The sequence below is a fragment of the Gavialis gangeticus genome, unplaced genomic scaffold (genome assembly GCF_001723915.1).
Source record: "Gavialis gangeticus isolate Ggan-Ray unplaced genomic scaffold, GavGan_comp1, whole genome shotgun sequence".
NCBI classification, from domain to species: Eukaryota; Metazoa; Chordata; order Crocodylia; family Gavialidae; genus Gavialis; species Gavialis gangeticus.
In genome coordinates this window covers 79,190,034-79,196,640 of record NW_017729022.1, presented here as the reverse complement: position 1 = coordinate 79,196,640, position 6,607 = coordinate 79,190,034, and the positions used below count along the sequence as shown (strand labels likewise).

Here is a 6,607-nt window from a genome sequence, read left to right as displayed (position 1 = left end):
TTTTTGCTGTGCCTTGCCTCCAGCAGCATATGGTCCTATCCCATCCAGTAGTCCTCACTTTTGGCATGATGTTCACCAGGGAACGAAAAGAGTGCAAGGTTCCTGCAAAATCACAACCCCACCTCAAGTGCGGGATGAAAGTGAATGTGGCCTTTCATCTTCAGCTTTTTGTTGCAAGTTTTAGATTAGCTAAGCCACAGAAAATAGGATTTATGTCCTGTTTCCATATGAGCAGCAGGGATAGAGAGGGATCAATAGTTTTCAAAAGTTCCTTATATGGTCAATATAGCCTGGATTCCCAAGTCTAAATTACTTTTGAAAATGAAACTTCAGTGCCTAAATCACAGACACTTGTGAAAATTGTAAACTTTTAGCTTGGTGAGCCTTACATTTCAGTGTTTTATTATACCTTGGACGAAGGAATGTGAGAGCTGCTCAAAACCATTCATTAGGCACCACAGATTAAACACCTACTGATGCAATACAGGACTTTCTAACCCCTCCTCAAGCATGAAAGGCTCTTTGATAGGATAAAGTCAGACTGTCACAAAATGGATGTTGTACAAGTCAAACATGTTTAAACCATTGTCTTGAATGATATTACAATATCTGCAGGCTTCTGGCTGCCAGCGGCTTTTATTTTAATGTTGCCTTGGAAAGTATATAGTACTGAGACTAGGCCATTAGCAACTCAATTTATTAAGAAATTTATGCTTAACAAAGAGTTCACTGGTTTGCTGGAGATGAGGAGCTTGAGTCTAACTGTCTTTATGCTGATGACACTTCACAAAAATTTCTGTATTACATCAGAATTCAAGGGGCCACAAGGCTTAAATTCATGGCTTTGTGCGCCAGCCCCTCTTGTTCACCAGCTCAGGAGTACCCTCTGGCCCATGCACATAGCTGTCATTAAAATTAAGAAGAACTGTTCCTCAGGAAGGACTTCATTTTAGATGCTGGCTAAATGATAATGAAAATACATATGTCTGCAATATGACTTAACAGCCAGTTAGAAATTACTATTCAGTTGATACATCAACTTAATAATTTTATACATTTACAATATCAGCAGAGTATGTGTACAGAACTGGGATGGACCATAAGAGACTGGTTTGTGGAGTGTGATAACTATACGAGAGTCACTGGGTTCAGTCCTGCCTCTGCTACTGATTTTGCCACTGATTTTGGCATGCCACCTCTCATTTTCATGCCTCAATTTCCCTCTATAGCAACAGCTACAAGACAGTTGTGCAAGTGCTAATTTTTATTATGTATTATTTCCATCTCTATAATGTAAAATACGACATAACACTGGGTGCATCTACATTCATTAATGTTCCTTAGTTACTGCGCATTTAGTTTAGTACCTGCTTAATGAAATACTAACTAAATGCACAGTAACTAGAGTTACTGCATAGTAACAGTGGTGCATGGTTATTTTGTGACACTTACTGTGCACTAACCTAATAACACTCCGCAGTAGGCTATTAGCACAGTTTTTAACCACTACACTACTGCACAGTGTTTTTAGATTAATGTGCAATAGCATCTCGTGTAGATGTGCATATAATCTAAAATATTATAGGAGCAGACTAATAAATACAGATACATGGCTTTTGAGGGCTGCAATTGGGCTACTACAAGGCAAGCGGGATGGGTAGGAATCATGAGTGGTTACACTCTAAACCAAGGGTTCATGGCTATAAATACATATATATTCATAGTGTAAAACTGGGTTTGTTAGACTCAGGGAACCCATCAGAGAAATGTTAGCTCTTAGCTTTCACTTATTTCTTAACTATGGAAAAATAATAGAGCAGTTCTTCTTTGGCAAAAACCTCAAGAAGATAACAAAGAGGCTAGAATGTTTTTGACACTATGAATTCCTATTTGAAATTTCAAGGTAAATCATGTTTTTGCACACCTAACAGTGCTAATATTTTGTGGTTCTCTGCTTTATCCTCAAAAGGATCTCATGGCACCAGAGGACACCATGGCACCCTGATTGAGAATCACTCGTCTGAATCTGGTAAGCTTGTGGCCAGAAGCGCACACAGTTCCTACTTCTGCTAAGTTTCAGATTCCCAACTGCTGGCTCATGCAGCTATTATCTTAGTTATTACCTTTTTATATATATCCAGAAATCTAAGTTAAATTAAAACATCTATAATTTTGAAAGCCAATAAGCAGTCCGTGAAAAGGCTGTGCAACACAAGTGATCCTAAACTCCTTTTTACAGTTATTATCATTCTAATTTGCATCAACTGCTGCAAACAGTGAAACTGTTATTACCAGGCTAATATAAGCTTAGTATTCTCAAACTTTGACAGGTCCATTTTTGGCTTAATGTCACTAAGTTTTTTTCTTTTGTCCCTTTCTACCAAAAAGGGGTTTTAATTCCTTGTGGTGGACAATAGAATTTTTCAGATTGGTTGGCTCTGCCCTTGCAATGTCAAACAGAGTGGGCTAAAATAACAGCAAATTATCTTAATGCAGGCTCACAAACTTAAGAGTATTTTTAACCTATACGTTGATACTTATTCCCTATTCTTGTTTTTCTCAAGGACTTGCAGGTCTATTCAGGATATTGGAACACATCTAACACTAAACGTACTGTCTCATTTTTTAAAAGTGTAAATAGTGTTCCTATTTATTGCAATTCAAAAATAGGTAAATAGTTCTAGTGATAGTTACTGTTGTGATCACCAGGTTCAATAAACACAGGCATATGTGAATGAGAAAAACTAAGGAATTAACTTTATTGTAAAGTCACAGGCAATATCTCTAGACCTTTGGTCTTTCTCTAAATAAATGATTACATAACTGAGGGTCCATCTCTCAAATACCAACTTTTTCAGCCTCCATAGTTAGAGAGCATCTTTAAATTACAGCTAATATCACTAGTTACAAAACGCTGTTTACAAAAAGCCATGCCTCCAAGTGCCATAGGTAGTGCCATAGGCAGACGAGGTTCTTTGTGTGAATCTGATATCTTTTATTAGACCAACTTAAATAGTTGGGAAAAAAAACTTAAGCAAGCTTTCAGGTTTAAACATCCTTCATCAGGCTGAGGAAGTTTCTGCAGTTGGTGTGTGTGTGTGTGTGCTGTTTCCAGATAGAATGAAAAGTAAAGAAGCCAGAGGCTGGGCATGCAAGACAGGCAATCAGTGAAGATGTAAACTGAGGAGTCAGTGCATGAGAGACAGGCTGGGTGTGTGGGAGAAGGGGGACGAATGTAGCAGTTAAATAGAGGACAGGTACCTGGGGAGTCAGATGTCAAGCAGGTTGTAATGTGTCATAAACCCAATGTCTATAGGTAGTGCCATTAGCTAAGCAGTGTACCACACTGCTAGTTGGCAAAGTGGCACTTGGCACCCCAACAAAGGAACACTAACAGCGTTCTGTGGGGGCCGTGAACATGCAGCTGTAACGCAGCTGTGCATTTGCAATTAAAACACACACATACATACAAAACCGTAAAGCTGAACAAGATGCAAAGGCTGGAAGTTGAAACTAGTTCAAATTGGAAGGGAAAGGAATGAACAGTTGTCTAGGGAAAAGTAGATTAATTGTTACTTGGAGTCCTTGAGGTTTGGATTTTCCACAAGCTATTAACATGAGACTGGGGAATCCATTTTCCTTAAAATTCCTTTGAAAAATTCAGTTTAACAGTAGACTGCACGCCTTTCTGTAAGATATAATTTAGTTGCTGGTTTTGGTTTTGTTCACTAGCGTAGTGGAGAATAATTTCTTCCACTGCAGGAAAGCCTGGATGAAATCTTTTTGCTTGTTTTATGTAGCAAGTGAAATCAGATGATTAGAATGTTCCCTTTTGGCTATAAAAACCTATGCCTCTTCTATAAGAAATTCACTGGTGAACTGCAAAACAGTAAGAGTGCTGCTTCTTTTCGTTATGCTTTGGCAACTGCAACACCAACATGCATGAGTCTTTCAGACATTTATATCTAGCTTGTGCCTCTTGGTACAGCCTTGATAAATGAATAGTGCCCATCTGCACCTCCTCAGGAAGAGCTGCAAAGAATCACAAGTCCTGGTCTCCTCCTGACATACCAGTGATACCAGTAATTTCCTATGCTACTTTGCCTAGTGGACCATGCTCACTGCTGTCCCCCTTCAGGTAAGACATACCTGGTGAGCAGTCCAGTGCATGGTTAAAGGGATAGGATCAATGCCATGTCCCCAGCCACTTCTTTTTGTGTTTTTTTGCTTTTCTTAGAAATAATGGCTCATGACCCCTCTCTGATCTTGCTCTGCACTCAGAGCCAAGATGTGAGGAAGCTTCTCAGAGATATGGGGGGAAAGGTCTTACTTCCCCTTACAGCACTCTCTGTTAGAGTCAGCCACAGACTGGCTGTCTGCAGACTCAGCTGCAGGGACACGTTCTTCCAAGGAACATCTGCATTATGGTAGCCAAAGACGGAGCAGAAGTCATTTGTGATTTAATCTCTCCAGGTCTCCTCTGGACCAGCCATCCTGCCATGCTTTTTACAGTGAAATGATACAAGATTCAGATTTTTAAAAATCTAACTGGATTTGGTTACTAGAGATTTTTGTACAAATTACAGTCTCTCTCTTGCTCTCTTTTAAATCAATCAGTAGAAACACCATTCTTTTCATTAAAAAAGGGTAAAAACGGATGCCTCCAGATCTTTTTGTTGAATCTGGCTCCTTCTCAAAGGATGCCTGCAGGCTGTGGAAGCTTGTTTTAAAAAGCCATGCAGCTTTAGTTTTCATGCCACATGCTTCACAGTGCACCGTGGGATACTTTTACAAAGAGTTACACAAGGTTTTTTTTAACCATTCAGTTTCCAGGAAAGTCAGCAGGAATTACATGGAAGAAAACAACTTTGAAAATATGCCTGACGTTATGGCCAACTAATCTTTTCATTCTGCTCTCATCAGCAAGAGAACAAAAAGAGAGTTATATGTCATTTACATCATGAATCAACCTTTGGTGAAAAGTATTCTAAAATGCCCCAGACTGATATGCGCAGCCAGTCTTTTATAATAACCTTAGCTTTGTGCTTTTAAAAACTCATTTCTGGTATTTGTAGTATATATCCCAAGCCCTCAGACCTCCTCCTTGCTATTTCCAGTGTTATCACATTCTGTCACCAATATTAATACCAGGAAACATAATAACTGGCAGCAAAGCACAGTGATGCATTTGATGCTTTAGAAATAATGAAATGTCACTCCCATTACAAAACAATGTGGCATTTAATGATTTAATGGGGCTATGCAAAGTTTATTTACATTATTATTCCACCATAATGATTTTGCTGGCAGTCAAAGCTGCCAAAAATATCGTTGAATGTTAATTTAGATGAACTTTAAAGGCAGCCACATAGGGAGCGACCTGAAATCAAAGCTCTTGGTCTTAGCCTTCAAAGGAGACTGCCCCTGAGGGTGTTATTAGAATCCTCATTTAACCTTGCAGGTTTCATTTCTGGGAGGAGAACAAAAAGAGAAAGACCCCACACCTGACAGGAGCTTGTGTCACACTACATAAGAAAAAATCACTGTAGCAATTAGCTGGCACGGAAAAAAGCACCGGATTTAGATATTAGTAACAATGTTAATTAAATATCAGGTTTGGAAAGAAGATGTTAGGTGGAAAAGATCAATGAATAATAAGGTTTTTCCCCCACCCATGATATTTTTAATGAATTCTACTCAACTTTTTCAAACAGCACTGTTGAATATTAGCATATTTATTCATATGCCACATGCACCTTTCCCCAAAAGATTAATCTACTAAACTTGGGGTGAGCAGCTTAAAATGAAGAAGCTGATTCTCTTTCCAAAATAAGCATTCCACTTTGATTCTTTCTCCACTCGAAGTTTAAAATCAACTCCCCAGTAACAGCAGTGGCATTTCTATTCAGGCAGGGGAGGAAATCAATTGCTTAATGGCTCATTGATCTCAATGCCACAGGTGCTAATGAACGTCTCTCCTTTTTAACGGCCTTTATAGGAGTCCTTACATTTGCTCCAGGGTGTGTATGGAGGGGTGCTTTAATTAAAGTGCTCACACCATCTCCTGTATTCAGTGTCCTGCGCTTCAAAATGATGGTGGGAGTGCCTTAACTAAAACTTGTTCTACAAACTTTAGTTAAAGCGCACCTGCCATCATTTTGAAGCACAGGGATACTGAATACACACTGAGGCTACTGGAGTGTTCTAATTAGCACACTCCATCAGACCCAATTAAACAAGTCACTCCCTATGTGGCTGCCTTAAAAGCTCATCTATGTGTGAGAAAATATGATAGTACTTCTAACTCCACCATTCCTGCAGTTTTTGATTGAAGGTCCTAAGAATCAGTCCCTGTGATGCTTTACAGAGATGAGTTGTTTTCATATAGCAAGAAGTAATCCTTGTTATTACTAGTATTATTATTATTATTATTATTATTATTATTTGTTTTTGGTTACTATGAAAGGCCCCATATCAGGGTTGAAACCATATTGGTTTGGCACTACAAACAATAAATAAGAAAGGCAGTTCCTGTTGCAGAACGTACTCTGTAAGTGATGAAGTCAGCCAAAGGAAGGGAGTTAACAAAACTACGAACACACACACA

At 38.9% G+C, this 6,607-nt stretch overlaps 1 long non-coding RNA gene across 1 annotated transcript; it reads right to left on the bottom strand.

Moving 5' to 3' along the window:
* Positions 1-1,670: 1,670 nt before the first annotated feature.
* On the bottom strand, positions 1,671-5,922 carry LOC109297038. The gene is made up of 3 exons (XR_002097167.1): positions 5,843-5,922; positions 4,331-4,335; positions 1,671-1,681 (listed from the first exon to the last, which is right to left on the bottom strand). It is a non-coding gene; the product is annotated as an uncharacterized LOC109297038 (long non-coding RNA).
* Between the last annotated feature and the right edge of the window lie 685 nt (positions 5,923-6,607).